Source organism: Mytilus edulis, chromosome 14 (genome assembly GCF_963676685.1).
Source record: "Mytilus edulis chromosome 14, xbMytEdul2.2, whole genome shotgun sequence".
Taxonomy (NCBI): Eukaryota; Metazoa; Mollusca; class Bivalvia; order Mytilida; family Mytilidae; genus Mytilus; species Mytilus edulis.
In genome coordinates, this window is record NC_092357.1 from 70,592,762 (window position 1) to 70,611,945 (window position 19,184).

Consider the following 19,184-nt stretch of genomic DNA (forward strand, 5'->3'; position numbering starts at 1 on the left):
AAGGGACAGTCAAACTCATAAATCTAAAACAAACTGACAAACAGAAAAACAACAGCACACATGACACAATATAGAAAATTAAAGAATAAACAACACGATCCCCACCAAAAACTAGGGGTGATCTCAGGTGCTCCACATGTGGCACCCGTCGTGTTGCTTATGTGATTACAAATCCGGTAAATAGTCTAATTCGGCAGGTCACATTCATGAAAGGGAAAGGGATTGTAGTTACGACTTAAGAAACAATATCAACATCTTGACTACGTCTCGGGATAATATTGAGGTCTCGGGATGATCCTGGACCGATATGGAAAAGGCTATTTATGAATCTCTATATAATGGCCCAAACATTTTACATTATATCGTAGAGAAAAATACAAAGGAGTCCGAAAATATGACACAAATTCCAAAACTTCGTCTAAGTACATCCTTAAGTAAGGATATAGTTTATAAACAGAATGGTGCATATGTTTACACCTATATCAGTTTTTATAAACCATACTAAATGTCTGTGGTTATTTTTACAGTTAGTAATTTTATTGTAAAGGACGAAGGTACATTTATATATCTGAGTTGTTTCCCTTTTCACTATTAAAAATATCATCTTAATCTAAAGCAAGTGAAGAAGAAAAATGTTAGCATTTATTTAAAAGAAAACATATATGTTTATGAGGAAGAAAAGAAATAATAACAGCAGAGGAAACAAACTGTCATTAGAAGAAACGATTACAATAACCCGGAAAAAATGGAGAACGACTATCAACAAACAGCATTTAAAGACACAGTTCTTGACTTTAACCTGATGGAACAACGATGTAGCAGAATAAAGAGAAGCTAAAGATACCAATAGGACATACAATACCATAGATCGAAAATAAGCTGTCAACGCCATGTCTACAAAAGAAAAAAAGACAAGCAGATACATAATAGTACAAATGACACAACATAGGAAACAACATACATATTAACACGAATCCTACCAAAAACTGGGGGTGATAGCAGGTGCTCCGGAAGAGAAAGCAGATCCAGAACGGAATTCACACTTACTTCAATTGTACCTTTCGTCGTCACAGACACGAACAGAATGTAAACATTCTGTTGAACGTCTCATTTGGGTAGTTTGAGTAAAGTTTATTTGTATCGATCCTTATTTTATTAAAAATGATTAATTTGTTTTTCAACGTAAATACTATATGGATGTTACAATGAATGTTACAATGGATGTTACAATAGATGTTAAGATGGGTGTTACAATGGACAAAAATGATGGATGTCAGTAAGCTTAAAGCCACCTTTGAGTTAACTGAGCACAATACACAACGGTAGGTTTTAAGTAGTCCCATTTTTGACAAATCGCAATAAACTTACCATATTTTCTGATTAAATATTGCTTTGTATTTCGCATGCAGTTATATTATTAAGTTCAGTAATTATTCCATCCCCGATAATCTTTTAATTTTACATGATATTTTCGTTGTTTGTTGGATAGTAACCAGCAGTAGCTATAATCATATGAAACAAATAACACTGCATTTACACCTTTATTCTTAATTTTGGATCGAAGATGTTGGACATTCACTTTCTGATAAAACATTATCAGTAAGTTATCACATATCGAACACATTATCTTCAATTTCAGTTCTTTTTATATAGTTTTGGTGCAACTTTAATTTGTGCAGGGGTAAAAGATAAAAAAATAAGATAAAGACATTTTGATTTTTTGAAATTGCATATATTGGTGATACGAAGAACTCGACAATATTTTTTTGAGACACAACTATGACTTCGAATAATCGATAAATTACTAATAATTAATCTGATAATATAATTAATCTATTATCTATCTTTTACCTTAATGGTAGTCAGGAAAACATTTTTCGTAAGGTGTTTTCGTTGTATGTAAAAATAAAATAGCACATAGAAAACTCGGTATATATCTTTGTCTGAACAGTGGTTAATTTCATTTCAACGGAAAATAAGAATAATCAAGACAAAAATTGATAACGACGGAGAAAAATATAAAGCAACAGATGCATATGAGCAAACAGGTAGTTATCAAAGCAGCCCTTTAAGACAAAAATTAAAAAATAAAAAAACAATTATGGTAGGAAACTCAAACTGTAGACAATTGCACATTGACTTAAGTATGGCTCCACATAAGAATCATGCAGTGGGTGATACAGTGATAGTTTTAAAATTAACTTTTTTAAGAAACTGAAAAAAAAAATAACAATTACACATGTGTTGTACATTTGGTTGCTTTGGTTAAATTCGATAAAACAAATATATGTTATCATAGTTCCACATTTAAAAAAAAGTTAAAGTTGATAACAGAAGTTGCAACTATGGCAACTCTTGGTTCCATGGCAACCAATTGTTGCAGTTTTTCATTTTCTTAAAAGAAGTAAAAATTACGTTTTTCAAAGTCTACATTCTTCCAAGAGCAGGGTCCTATGGATAACCTGTTTGTTTACATTTGTTCATTGGATCTTTGTCTATAACATATCAAAAAAAATCGTTTGTAGCCTTTTTTTTGATTTTTCAGAAAAAAAGGGTTTTTTTTGCCTTTTTTTTCTTACAATAAGCTAAATTATTTTCATGTTTTTATAGCACAATTCATTTGATTGTGTCTTATAGCTTGTATAACACCTAACTATTGAAACAAAGTAAAGAAAACAGTCAACTATTTATCATTATCCTCAAATCAAACTACCAGTTTCCATGCAAACAGAACACACCAATTTTGAGAATTACACATTTTTGATTAATGTATGCTTTATAATAATAAAATTTTAATCAAGCATTTAATTTTTTTTTTATTTTTCTCCATGTAATACATTGTAACATCAAATTATTCAAAATAATGAAATAAAGTTGCAGAGGAAACTTGGTCGTCATGGAGACAAATGCCTAGATTTACAAAATCTTCGTTCAAATTCACTAAAACAATTTGTGTTCAAACTATCATTTTCTGTTCAAAATCATTTAATTGATGTTAACTATGACAGTTAAGCTCTTTAATTAATCAATGAAAGCTTTTCAGATATGTTCGTAGTGCAGGAAATAGCCTTTCAATCATTTAAAAATTAGCTTATTCCTTAATTTTTTTTTTAGAGAATTCAATGTGATATTGTTACAAGAAAAGGGGGGTATGAACCCTATTAATATAGTAGTAATGGTTCAAGATAAAGCTCAACACTGTTTCTAAAAAGGACAACAAATTGATTGCTCTATAGGATCAGAATACACATGTATCTCATCATCTAAACATTTTTTAATGACAATGAGCCATTGCGGTCAAGGTCAGACAGACATGTACACCTTACAATTGTTCACTTCAGCACACTAAAATAGTTTTATCTTGTTTTGCTTATGATAATTGGAAAAAAATACCAAAACACAAAACATAACATTGACCAATGAATCATGAAAATGAAGTCAAAAGTAGATCAAACTACCTTGTAGGTATATTTTTTATGGTTTTGTTTAAACATGAAAATGTTGTCAAGGAAAAGGGACACCTGACAGAGGAAAACTTCTTAGCATAAGGTATCTGCATAAAAGGTTTGAAGCATCAATGTCTTCTCCTCTCTAAAATATAAAGCTTTATACAAATAGTTAATCGGTAAATCAGTTAGCATTGTTTTCTTTATAATCCTATGAAGTTTTTATTTTTACAAATAGTCAATCAAGTATTTTCCTTTAAAAATGCAGAGACACACAAGCCAATTCAGTCCCTTCTAAACAAACCATTTGAAGGATTAGGGCAAAAATTGTATTGCCCAGTCCTTAATGTCAGATCAAAACTTCTTCAGGCTATAATTCATCCAAAAGGGTAGTATATTCACTGTCTTATTGATATCTTATAAAATGCTGCTTCTAAGACATTATATGTGACTGTGATAGCTCTATGTATGTTATGTAACTCAATATGTAGTTCCTCTAGAAAATCTACAAAACGAAATGAAAATATTATGATACATGCAAGTTAATAATGGTAAATATATGATCATGTTTAAAATAATTGTAAGAATAAAAATCATAGAAATCAAATGTCATACTTATAAACGCCTGTTTACTCAACAAGTATGTGATGTCAAAACTAGAAACCGTTAAATTTTGTTTAATTGCGTTGGGAGAGGAAAAAGTGAAAGTAGAAGTCAGCAGTTATGATTAGATTTGATAAATAGTAAAATAGTAAATATTATTTTCTATATTTATCTGATCCAAGGTTTCAAAAAAAACAATTGACTCTTTTATAGTGTTGTAGTAATATGTATTAGTATCTTAAGTTCTGCTTATTTAAAATTTTCATTTGTTGACAAACCTGTGTACCTGTGTACAGGAATACAGTGATTTTTTATCACCATTTCACGAGACTTTTATCTAAAGTTACAAGCACATTGGTTCACCGTATACATATATGATATAGAGTTACAAATGATATATATAGATATAGGAAGATGTAGTGTGAGTGCCAATGAAATAACAATTTAAAAAAAGTAAACCATTATAGGTCAATGTACGGCCTTCAACACGGAGCCTTGGCTCACACCGAACAACAAGCTATAAAGAGCCCCAAAATTACTAGTGTAAAACCATTCAAATACATGTATATATTGGTTAAAGTTTTATATTAATGAAATTGAACTTTTTCAGCCTAGTTGTAATCTAATGTACTTTTACATAATGTGTGTATAGAAATCAAAAGGATGAGTTCAGTTAAAAAAACAGGCTTTAAAAATATGAACAAGAGAACAAAAGTGGCACAATCTACTTCATTTGTACTAACAGTTCTCTACTTGTTTTGACAACTGAGTTGTCTGATATCAGAATATCTTGAAAAAAATATTTTCTATTGGTTAATTACCATGTATACAATGTATCACTTTCTTCATGGTTTAAATTTTTGCTCTAGTAACTTTAAATGACACTGGGTGACGACTGGTAGTAGGTACCTTAAAAACAGATTAATAATAAATATTCGTAAGATTTTTAAATTAAGCTATTAAACAAAAAATATATATATAGAATATGGAGTTTAGTATGGCTTTCATTATTACTGAACTAGTATATATATTTGTGTAGTTTCCAGTTGAAGGACACCTCTGGGTGCGGGAATTTCTCAATGCATATAAGACCTACTGGTGACCTTCTGTCTGTGCTATCAAGTGTCTATGGTCGGGTTGTTGTCTCTTTGACACATTCTCCGTTCATACCTTTTCTCAAAATATATTTTTGTATATATATTGGCTTAATTAGGAATAGGAAAAAAAGTGAAATTCCAAGATTCTTAAAAGTGAGTCTGGCAACAGTAATTATTAAGAGTAATATAGAGTCAGTGATGTCCACTGTGATATATAACAAACAAAAATACAGTAAAAACAATGTATGTATAATTTCAGTTGCTCACTCTGACATATTAAGAAAAATATTTTCACAATGCATAGGCATCATGACATAGTAATCAATATATTGAAGATTTCTTAAAGTTTCATGCAATCCAAGTCCTGGTCTTTCATTGTCTTTGTGGAGTTGCATCCATAAATCCCCAATATTTAACTACATGTAAATGGCAAAAAAAAAATAACATAAAAGATAACAAGAAAGTACACAAATTACACACTTACATTGACTTATAAATCCCTTAAAAGCAGCCTTAAAAGTCTATTACACATATAACATGTATTTAGACAATATACGTATAGTGTCTTGAAATATGAAATTTATTTGTATGAGGCTTAGAAACGGGAAAATGCGAGGTTCTACCGAGCATTTTCCCGTTTCGTGCCGAATACAAATAAATTTCATATTTCAAGACACTATACGTATATTGTTTTTATACTGAAATCGAAAAAAAATATTTAAAAATGAAAAACTATGTAACAAAAATTGTTAAAAAAAGTGTTTGGAATTTCCCTCTTGGGGTACCATTTTGGGGTATTTCCCTAAGAGCGTAGTCCAGGCGGTAAAACATTGACATATTAAGGAATTAGAAAGGGAAAATGAACTTAATTGATAACATTTGATAACCATTGTATATAAATAACCAATTTGAAGACATACAAGTTTAAATTCATAAAAGTTTGACCATTGTTACTTTACGTTGTCATGGTCGTGACGTGACGTTGTTGATGAAATACAATAAGGAGGCGGGGCTTATAGGTTAGTTGGGGTCATTGACGTATAAAGCTTACGTTTATATGTATAGCTTTATCTGTATAGTAAAATAGCTGATTGCAGTATAAAATTCAGTGCATGTGGTTGTCCTTTGTTTATGTACATGTACAAACGAAATTTTGTATATATATTATACCGGCGTTTGTTTCTTATATGAGAAAAATGGATATAAATCAGACCGTTTAATAGTTTTCTGTTTGGAATGCTTTATATTTGTTATTTCTGGGTTCTTTAGATCTTACTATACAGTATGGATTAACTCATTGTTGAAGGATGTATAGTGTTAATGACAGTAACATAGAAAAATGGCAAAAAAAAATAACATAAAAGATAATAAGAAAGTACACAAATTACACACTTACATTGACTTATAATTCCCTTAAAAGCAGCCTTAAAAGTCTGTTACACATATAACATGTATAATTCAGTGCATGTGGTTGTCCTCTGTTTATGTACATGTACAAACGAAATTTTGTTTATATGTAGGACTCTAAAGTGCGATGGTACTCTTAAGTGCGATGGTCACGCTAAAGTGAAATAGTCTACGCTAAAGTAGGATGATGTATCTCGCTAAAGTGCGATGGTTGTTTGTTTGCTAAAGTACAATGGTATATCACGCTAAAGTGCGAAGGACCAATATGATATGGTTCGACGGCTTAAAATGTACATGGATAAAAAAAGAAAGTCTTTTTGCAAAAGCTAGTATGCTAAAAGAAGGAAGAAAGATACCAGAGGGACAGTCAAACTTATAAATCGAAAATTAACTGACAACGCCATGGCTAAAAATTTAAAAGACAGTCAAACAGACAAACAATAGTACACATGACACAACATAGAAAACTAAGTAATAAGCAACACGAACCCCATCAAAAACAGGGGGTAATCTCAGGTGCTCCGGAAGGTTAAGCTGATCCTGCACCACATGTGGCACCCGTCGTGTTGCTCGTGTTGTAACAAATCCAGTATGTGATGACTTTATGATTTACCGGCAGGCTTAAGTGATAGTTTCTAAATTCAGAAGATCGACCACATTGTCGGAATAAGTAACATTTGTATAAGGCGTTAAGCTTTAATTTAAAATGCGAGAAAAAGCGATATTCGTCGAGCTTTCTCATTGTCCGTGAAAAATACATGTTATATTTTCCTACACTGTACAAACTATGTTTTTAGCCGACAATTTATAATTTACGCTTAAAAGCACGAACCTTTATTTTACTTCATTTTTTTCTTTTCAATAAAATCGATATTATTTTAATGGGGACTTCTTTCTTCCAATAGAAGCAGGATACACGTGCACACAAGACTTACAAGTGACGCCCAGATATAAAGGTCGAAAGTGAAAAAAGTACAAAGTTGTACAACACTGAAGATCAAAAGTTGAAAAGGTTTCGCCAAATACGGCATTGTTTTTATGCCCGGGATAAGAACATTCTTATTATATAGAACAATTCATGCTATTGCAAACAGTAAATTTTATCAAATGAATATGAAAGAGATATACATAAAAAAACTGAAGTATTAACTAATTACAGAAAACTAAACCCGAATACATAACGCCCAGATATAAACGATCGAAAGTGAAAAAGGTACAAAGTTGTACAGCACTGAAGATAAAAAGTTGAAAAGGTTTTGCCAAATACGGCATTGTTTTTATGCCCAGGATAAGAACATCCTTATTATATAGAACAATTCATGCTATTGCAAACAGTAAATTTTAACAAATGAATATGAAAGAGATATACATAATGAAACTGAAGTATTGTTAACGTCATAATCCAAGTACAATTCTTACGTCTATACTTTCGCGGACCATCGGACTTTAGCGTATGGAGGCATCGCACTTTAGCGTATACCATCGCACTTTAGCGTGACCATCGTACTTTAGCGTCCCCATCGCACTTTAGAGTCCTACATATATATATACATCCTGTATATATCATTTATATATCATACCGGCGTTTGTTTTTCATATAAAAAAAATGGATATAAATCAGACCGTTTAATAGTTTTCTGTTTGGAATGCTTTATAATTATTATTTCTGGGTTATTTAGATCTTACTATACAGTATTGATTAACTCATTGTTGAAGGATGTATAGTGTTAATGACAGTAACATAGAAAGTATGTGACTGTCAATTGATATCTACCATGTCTACCTGTTACATGTATCATGGTAATAAAGAATGCTTTCATTGCTATCGGGTCCGTTCGCCCTAATATCATGTTCACCCTGGGATCATTCGGCCATAGAGTTCGCCCTACTAAAAAAAATATAGAGTTGAATAAAGATATTTTTATTCTTTAAATTGATGAAGACTGTATCATGGAAATTTTTAAAAGCTGAGTACTTGTTTTGGATCAATTATTGGTCAATGACATAACAATTCAAAAGAAAAATAATCAATTGGTTTTGGCTATACAAACATTAGTGTAATTTTTCAACAAACTTGCAACATATTCTGTTCACATAATAGATCATAATAAAGAAAGAAATTAGAAAAACATTTGGAAAAAATAAATAAAAATCAGGGTGAATGGACCATGGTAGAACAGGTATCAGGGCGAACCGGTACAAAGGCGAACGTGAATCAGGACGAAAGGCAATCATTCCAAATCTTCCTATTTGGATATTTCAAATATTTAGGTTTATTTAATATTAAAAAAATTAAAATAAATAAGTTAACTAAACAGACTAACTGTCATGACTACATGTCAAGCATTTCACTGGGACCAGCAACTTGAAAGCTATTGGTCACATACATGAACATGGAACCCAGTTAACACCTGAACAAATACTAAATTGAGTCATTGCCCCTCCCCCTTTCCAAAAAAACAAATTAACTATTTTATGAATGTACTTTTATTCCACGTTTAATAAAAAAAAAAGTAATCATGTTGTTAAACCTACCACTTTCAACTGGGAGAAGTATTTTGTATTCCTTCAGGCTCCTTTGGCTATTAAAAGGCCTCTGAATGTTTGCATGTTGTCTTCATCCTCATGTCAAGTTTCCATTTGTAACTTTTAATTACCCTGTTTAAACTTTATACATCGCCGTGATATAGCCTTTTTGTGCTCATGCGGCGTAAAGCAACAAACAATCAATCAATCTTTATACAAAGTTTGTAACAGTGTGGTGTATATACTCTGAGTGAAATATAAGTAGTAAACATCCATTCGCTGTGGGATAACACTATAAAAAAGGCAACAGTAGTATACCGCTGTTGAAAACTCATAAATCCATGGACAAAAAACAAAATCGGGGTAACGAACTAAAACTGAGGGAAACGCATTAAATATAAGAGGAGAACAACGACACAACACTACAATATAACACACACAGAAACGGACCAAGCAACAGACAAAATCCCACGAGAATAACACATATAACATCAAAACCAAATACATGAATTTGGGATAGACAAGTAACGTGACACGTCTTATCGCAATGTGAATTTACACTCAAAATTAAGAGAAAACAAACGACGCAACGTTAAAATGTAACACATACAGAAACGAACTATAATATAACAATGGCCATATTCCTGACTTGGTACAGGACATTTTTAAAGAACAAAAATGGCGGGTTGAACCTGGTTTTGTGGCATGCCAAACCTCCCCTTTTATAGCCATGTGAAATATAACATTAAGATGACAACTTAACACTACAGGACTACAATATAAATAAATTGGAGAATACAATTGACAAAGAAACACACGAACAACAGCCAACAAAAGGCAACAAGTTGAAAATTTTAATACGCCAGAAGTGCATTTTATACACACAAGATTTACTTGTGATGCCCAGATACAAAAGTTTGAAAGCCGAAACAAGCATTAAGTCAAACAGCTTAGAAGACTAAAAGATTAAAAAAGTTGTGCCAAAAACGGCCAGAGTTTTCTGTAAGTTACCAGAACATCCTTATCATTTAGAATAATTTATACTTTTGCAAACAGTAAATTTATAAAATTAATAAACAAAAGACGCATGAATTGACATGATGATGAATATAATTCATAAATTATAATATTTGATAACATTAAGTAGTGATCGATACTCAGTTTACATTAAAAATCATATTTAATAAGCTGAATGAGTAGTGAATTAGAGTAGACGATGTAGCTATGCAATTGCTACATACCATTATCTAATAATACATTTAATAAGCTGAATGAGTAGTGAATTAGGGTAGACGATGTAGCTATGCAATTGCTACATACAATTATCTAATAATACATTTAAATCATTGTAGACTTTTTAGATAGTTACTTGTAATTACTTCCGGTTCTGCTACACGTGGAGGCAAAATTCCGACGTTGTTTATCATACAATATGCAGCTGTCATCAAAGAAATTCTAGTTGTGTTCTTTACTAATGTTACTCTAAAGACACAGTAAGGATCTATTTTGATATGAAATTATGAAAATTTGTTTTTAAATGTCAATTTCAGCGTCTGGTTCCATAAATATATGGTTTCTATACATAAAGATATAAATGAGGGAGTAATTTTTTTTTACTTCCGGTTAAAAAATTGTTACTTCCCGTATTATTTGATAGTTTACTCGACACTGATTCTCAAAATATATGGTTCTATATACTTTTGCATTAATTTAGTAAAAAAAAAAATAGCAACATCCGGTTTATAAAAGTCATTTCTGGTTGTTTTTTTCAAGGTCACATTGCTTGCAACCTAATGCAAAAAGTCCAATGTCTTTATCATGTAAACATGTGAGGTAAAAGCAAAGGTCGAAATCTGGAATGTTAGATTTACCAATGACCTTGAGCTCAATTTCCAGGTCATCAACCAAGGACCTCAATTAAAAAATTCTAGGCCTCTACTTTAAATAGTTAATAAATCATATTGCAATAAGACTAATATTAGATATAAAAGGGGGGAAAACTTGTATCAAATGTCAACGTACCCTTACAACTTAATTTATGTGTTACGACATGTCGCAACTAACAATTGTTTGAAAATATTTTGTCGATATCTTATATGATTTCTGAAAATAAGAAATAACAAGTCAAAATCAAAATTTTGAACATGACCTTGACCTTTGAATTTGACCTTATTTTCATTGTTTTGGACCAAGGACCTCAAATCTAAAGACCATATGCCTCTATCACTTATTGTTATCCAGTTAAAAATACATTTCAAAATATCAATTACAAAAGGGGAAATAACTCTCATATGGAATCTCTATACGGCTTCGGTGAAAATTAAACAAAACATCCTGAGGATATAACGAGCAGTTTGGAAAAATAAATTTGTCGGTTTCTTATACGGTTGCGAAGCCTTAGAGATAAAAAGAAAAACAGTTTTCGGGGAGATAACTCTTATATTGGAAAGTATTCGGTTAAGCAGGGTCGGTTTCAAAAGCGTATACACTGTTTAATATCAAATTCCAAATATCTAAGCGACATCTTGCGAAACAAAAAAGCAGCGAAGGAAAAAAAATGGCGGAAGAAAAAGAAAAAAAATAATCAAAAGAAAATCAATAGGTCTTTCCACGGAAAAGTGGAAAGACCTAATCAGTTTAGAATATATAAAATTATGTTCCTGCATGGGTCTGCCATATACACCTATGTGGATATGATTGAGCATACATATTGATGTAAGTCTTGTGTAGTTGTCTCTCAATATCATGTTGGTACTTTAAATATCACGTTGGTCTTTTCAATATCACGTTAGTCCTTACAATATCACGTTGGTCCTTTCAATAGCACGTTGGTCCTTTCAATATCACGTTGGTTCTTTCAATATCACGTTGGTCCTTTCAATATCACATTGGTCCTTTCAATATCACGTTAATCCTTACAGTATCACCTTGGTCCTTATAGTATCACGTTGGTCCTTTCAATATCATGTTGGTCCTTTCAATATCACGTTGATCCTTACAGTATCACATTGGTCCTTTCAATATCACGTTGGTCCTTTCAATATCCCGTTGGTATTTTTCAATATCACATTGGTCCTTTCAATAATACGTTGGTCCTTTCAATATCACGTTAATCCTTTCAATATAATGTTGGTCCTTACAGTATCAAAAGACTCCTGAATATCGACTTTAGTGTCTGTCTCAAATAAATCCATGCAAAGTCACCAAGAACCAAGGTTACAAGATCATCTTTATATTCTGTTACACGGAAGGTCCAGTTATAAAATCAATTAAAAAAAATTCAAGGATTTACTTTTTAAAGGGTTGATCCTTAAAAGAGGTTTTCTATCAAGATAAAATGTTTAAAACATGCTGTGTTTCATAAAATCGGCCTTTGCAATCCATCAAATGAATATTAAATAGGCATTCTAGTATTGTTTTTCAATAATATGAACCAATATGGTATTTCTAGTTATGCTATTGTTGACCTCTCAAATTTCATATAAAGTGCAGACAGCACACCAAAAAAGTCAAATTTCATATGGTAAAAAATTTGCAAATTTATCCCAGGAATATCGGGGATATCTATTTCTATTAATTTTGGTCTTTTAACTATTGATATAGCTTTATTTACAAAATATAAAAAAAATGTCCTTGGCAAATGAATTTGTCTCCATGATTTTTATTCATCTCTCAGTCAAAATAATGGATTTTGGCGATTTTATAAATTTTTCACATGGTTACATTAAATAATCAAGTAAATTTTCAAATTATTATAAGCATGCATACAGATGCACTTCTACGTTAAATTGTGCATTTTTTGTATTAATTCGTGTTGTTTTAATTGTGTGTACCTCTTTAGCAGTACAGTGACGATATGTAAAATTGTGGAAACCTGTTTAGATAAACTCATCATAGACACCAGGACTAATTTAGTATATACGCCAGACGCGCGTTTCGTCTACATAAGACTTATCAGTGACGCTCGAATCCAAAAGTTAAAAAGGCCAAATAAAGTACGAAATTAAAGAGCATTGCGGACCAAAATTCCTTAAAGTTTTGCCAAATACAGCTTAGGTAATCTATGCATGAGGTAGATGCATTATTACTGTGATTGAAGACCGTACTTTGACCTAAAATGGTTTACTTTCAAACTTTGTGACTCTGATTGAAAGTTGTCTTATTGGAGCTCATACTTCATCTTCTTAATTTTTAGAAATGTTTATTATTTCATATTCCACCGTTATGTAGTCTTGGACAAACCATCAATTTTTCTATTTACATGGAGCTATATTTGTAAAAAGCTAAGTCTTATGATATATGAGAAACGTCTCAGGGTATACCTTAATTATGGAAAGGATTCCAAGGGGTTTATCAACAATAAACGCAATTATTAAAACAAAAAACAATAAAAACAAAAATGCAGAGAAAGGACAAGAAATCAATATACGTTCTCAAAAGTGTGCCTGAGAATAATACGTAATGAGGAAAACGGAAATTCAACTAATACCACTGAGTTCCCCCAACCTGTACAACGAATGATTTTGATTTAGTACAAATAAAAAAAGCAATTGTAAACCTTATAAAGCTGAAATCGAAGGATTAATTTACAGTTCTCTTTTCGAGGAGAATGTAGCCGAGAAATATCCTATCGTTTATAAAAATCAAAATGCCACAATAACTAACGTTGCACTAAACCAATCTTGTAAATATTGCATTAAAACATTTCTATAATATAGCATTGACTGCGACAAAAACATCTATACTTACAATCAAAACTGTCCAAAACGATTCTGAAACAAACCAAGCTCAATTTATTAAAACAATTTTTATATAAAAACCAATATAAATATTTATAAGTAATTTGTACATTTTTGCTTTGATGTGTACTCGCTGATAATGTCAGTATCAGTGGACTGGCCGTGATATAAAAATTATTGGGTTAGTACGCAAATGACATGCGCGAATGCAACGCGTAAGGATCTACTTTCCCCTTTCATTCACAAAATTGTGCGTTATTTTTTTTTCTCGCAGAAACGCACGAGATTTTTGATGGAATGAAACACTTGACATTGTATGAAACTTTCACAAAGGCATTCTAGTCTTTTTGAACGATTGTTGTGAAAATGTGAACGGAAAATGCATGAAAAATCCGATAGACTTTTAAAAAAATGCGTTTATGAAGTACAACATATCGTCCATGCTGAGTTTGTATTCATACAATACCAATACGTAGCCTGGTGCTGTTCCAAGTAGTTTTCTTTTTCTGTTTCTTGAGAAGTATTTGTTTTACCTGTTCAGTCACTTTAAAGTGTTACAATTCATATTTAAACGCAACACATAAATAGTTACCAAAAAGGTTCCGCTATCGCATGATGAGAGAAGTTAGAAAAAAATCAAATTTATGCATTTTCGACATGTTTGTGGGACCATGATAAACGATTTTAAAAGATGTGGTTTCATTGTCAATATGACAGATATTAATAGAACAAAGAACAAACAAGTGAACCGTGATATTCATATGCGGATCCGTAGGTAAGTCAAGAGAAATATTTTATAGCAGACGATAAACAAAGAAGAAACATTTATAATATTACTGAATTTATCGTACCATAACTATTTCAAACTAAAAATGCCACCTAAAACAAAAATGTAGTAAGAAACCTACAGGTAAATACTGGTAAACAAAAGAAATAAAAAGAAATACGAAATTTAAACACAAAACAAATAAAAAATGCAGGCGAATAATCTAGAAAGGAACTCTTCATAGCACAGGCACTTGCTGTCCTTGCTTGTATCCTAAGGTCGACAATCCATATATATATATTATTGAACCTAAACGTTGAAATGCATAGTAGAGTAGCACAAATGGTGCAGGTTTTTTTTCTCCAACTTGTGCCAAAACTTGACAAAATAGTGCTGGACAGTACTCAAGTCCGGAATCTCTGTTCCTTTACCTATGTCTATAGCTATGTCCATCCCTATAAATAATCTCTGTTCCTTTACCTATGCCTATAGCTATGTCCAACCCTATCAATAATCTATGTTCCTTTACCTATGCCTATAGCTATGTCCACCCCTATCAATAATCTCTGTTCCTTTACCTATGCCTATAGCTATGTCCACCCCTATCAATAATCTCTGTTCCTTTACCTATGCCTATAGCTATGTCCACCCCTATCAATAATCTCTGTTCCTTTACCTATGCCTATAGCTATGTCAACCCCTATCAATAATCTCTGTTCCTCTACCTATGCCTATAGCTATGTCAACCCCTATCAATAATCTCTGTTCCTTTACCTATGCCTATAGCTATGTCAACCCCTATCACTGGACAGTACTCAGGTCCGGAATCTCTGTTCCTTTACCTATGCCTATAGCTATGTCCACCCCTATCACTGGACTGTAATCAAGTCCGGAATCTCTGTTCCTTTACCTATGCCTATAGCTATGTCCACCCCTATCAATAATCTTTGTTCCTTTACCTATGCCTATAGCTATGTCCACCCCTATCACTGGACAGTACTCAAGTCCGGAATCTCTGTTCCTCTACCTATGCCTATAGCTATGTCATCCCCTATCACTGGACAGTACTCAAGTCCGGAATCTCTGTTTCTTTACCTATGCCTATAGCTATGTCCACCCCTATCAATAATCTCTGTTCCTTTACCTATGCCTATAGCTATGTCTACCCCTATCAATAATCTAATAAAAGTACAAAGTTGTACAGCACTGGAGATAAAAAGTTGAAAAGGTTTCGCCAAATACGGCATTGTTTTTATGCCCGGGATAAGAACATTCTTATTATATAGAACAATTCATGCTATTGCAAACAGTAAATTTTAACAAATGAATATGAAATGGATATACATAATGAAACTGAAGTATTAACTAATTACAGAAAACTAAACCCGAATATATAATGCTATTAAAGTTTAACACAGAAAAGACACACCGAATCAGTCCAGGCGTCAACGTAATTACAAAAATGTGACGTCACATACGATGGCGAAAAGGTACAAACGTTATGCCACATTTGAAATTATGAAATTTAGAAACAGCATGACGTCACATATGAAAAACTATCAAAGTGAGATAGAATTAGGATTGATTTAAGATTATATCAGAACTAAATACTGATAATTAATTTAAACAAAATGCATATTGCAATACTTATTAATAGCAATTAACAGTAATATATATATGTCCAGTTGTTATGAATCCAACTTCAAACGTAAATAATCGTACAAAATTTAATATAATTAATAAAGGCGGTGAAGAATGTCTGGTTTCGCTGCATCTCTATTTTTAACCACCGGAACTTCAGTGAACCACTAAATTCGCCACTGGAAGAAATAGAACAGTGATGTCTTTCTTTCATGCCAGTAAAATAGTAACATGAACACCATAATTTTTATTTATTAAAGATATTTTTGAATGTAGGTTAATCAAACATACATTGTTCTTATAGCAATGTAAAAAAAATAAAAAAAAATTTCAAAGCATCGTGAGAAATATGATAAACAGAAAAACTCCCATCTTTTCTATAAAAGTGATTTCCTATCTATAATACTGGAAACTTTTTAAAACTTAAAAAAATTGCCATCGATTTAAATTAAAAAAAGTTAAAAATGGATTGCTATAACTGGCTTAGTTGATCTGTGATTAGTGGTGGACAGTGGGAAATAAAGGCAACAGTAGTATACCGCTGTTCAAACTCATAAATCCATGGACAAAAAACAAAATCGGGGTAACAAACTAAAACTGACGGAAACGCATAAATATAAGAGGAGAACAACGACACAACACTACAATGTAACTAACACACACAAAAACGGACCAAGCATCAGACAAAATCCCACGAGAATAACAAATATAACATCAAAACCAAATACACGAATTTGGGATAGACAAGTACCGTGACACGTCTTATCGCAATGTCAATTTACACTCAAAAATAAGAGAAAACAAACGACGCAACTTTAAATTGTAACACACACAGAAACGAACTATAATATAACAATGGCCATATTCCTGACTTGGTACAGGACATTTTTAAAGGAAAAAATGGTGGGTTGAACCTGGTTTTGTGGCATGCCAAACCTCGCACTTTAATGGCAATGTTAAATATAACATAGAAATGACAACATAATATTACAGGACTACAATACAAATAAATAGGAAAACGTATTAGACAAAGAAACACATGATTATTGAATAACAAAAAGCATCAGGTTTAAAATTTAATACGCCAAAAACGCGCCTCGTCCACACAAGACCCACCAGTGACGCGCAGATATAAAAGATCGAAAGCGGAAAATAGAATATTTTTAATTTGAATTACCACAAAAAATTGTTTCCTCCCTACACTTGCACTTTAAAACTTATTTAATGTCAAAAAGTTATTTCCAATCATTTATTTTAAAGAAAGTGTTGGTACATGTACATGCAACTATTTTACGGCAGTTTCAGAATTGATACAGCTTTATACATGGGAACTGTCTACATTTCTTTACAGATTATGATGCCTTTCTTAACATACCTTTGTTTAATCTTCAATTACTGATTCTTTGATAACAGTTTCTGGACAGTAAATGTTTCTATTTATATGATTATTTTTTTCAGGTTCTACAAGAATGCTTCAAGCCGAAGATTTGTGTCGGAGAGGGAGGATGGCATATCTTCGTAAGATACGTAAGTTTAGGCAGCAGGGTCGTCATATTGTACATCTAGATGAGACTTGGTTGAACACTAATCATGTAGTAAAGGGTGACTGGCTGGATGTTCCCAGCACGTCCATGTCTGTCTTTGAGCCCCACTGTAAAGGTATCCATCGGAAAGTACCTTCTGGCAAGGGTACTAGATTGATAATCTTAGATGTTGGCTCCTTTCAACAAGGCCTAATTCCCGGATGTCGTCTTATATTTGAGTCGAAAACCAACAGCTCTGATTATCATGACGAGATGAATAAGGAGCACTTTACAGAGTGGTTCAGAGAAACACTTCTCCCTAAACTGCCTCCTCGGTCTGTAATCATAATGGACAATTCTCTGTATCACAGCCACTTAGATCCTGACTCAAGGGTACCAAACACTAGCAGCAACAAGTCAGAGATCTCGGCATGCCTGGAGAAGAGCATTGTACAGTATGATAAGAAAACAAAAAAGGCCGAGCTGCTTGATTTAGTGAAGCAAACAAACCAAAACCTAGGTATATAATAAATGACCTTGCATCAGCTAATGGCCATGAGATTTTACGCACACCTCCTTATCATTGTGAGCTCAATCCCATCGAAATGGTTTGGTCTTACTTAAGAGGCAACGTAGCTAGATTTAATTATAGTTGCAAGAAAAAAAGACATTATCAACAAACTATAACTGACGGAAACGCATAAATATAAGAGGAGAACAACAACACAACACTACAATGTAACTAACAAACACAGAAACGGACCAAGCATCAGACAAAATCCCACGAGAATAACAAATATAACATCAAAACCAAATACATGAATTTGGGATAGACAAGTACCGTGACACGTCTTATCGCAATGTCAATTTACACTCAAAAATATGAGAAAACAAACGACGCAACGTTAAATTGTAACACACACAGAAACGAACTATAATATAACAATGGCCATATTCCTGACTTGGTACATGATATTTTTAAAGGAAAAAATGGTGGGTTGAACCTGGTTTTGTGGCATGACAAACCTCGCACTTTAATGGCAATGTTAAATATAACATAGAAATGACAACATAATATTACAGGACTACAATACAAATAAATAGGAAAACGTATTAGACAAAGAAACACATGATTAATGAATAACAAAAAGCATCAGGTTTAAAATTTAATACGCCAAAAACGCGCCTCGTCCACACAAGACCCACCAGTGACGCCCAGATATAAAAGATCGAAAGCGGAAAATAGAATATTTTTAATTTGAATTACCACAAAAAAATGTTTCCTCCCTACACTTGCACTTTAAAACTTATTTAATGTCAAAAAGTCATTTCCAATCATTTATTTTAAAGAAAGTGTTGGTACATGTACATGCAACTATTTTACGGCAGTTTCAGAACTGATACAGCTTTATACATGGGAACTGTCTACATTTCTT

General features: G+C 32.3%; 1 pseudogene; it reads left to right on the forward strand.

The window, feature by feature from the left end:
- The first annotated feature begins 1,193 nt into the window (after positions 1-1,193).
- Positions 1,194-18,452, forward strand: LOC139504445 (uncharacterized; annotated as a pseudogene).
- Positions 18,453-19,184: the final 732 nt, after the last annotated feature.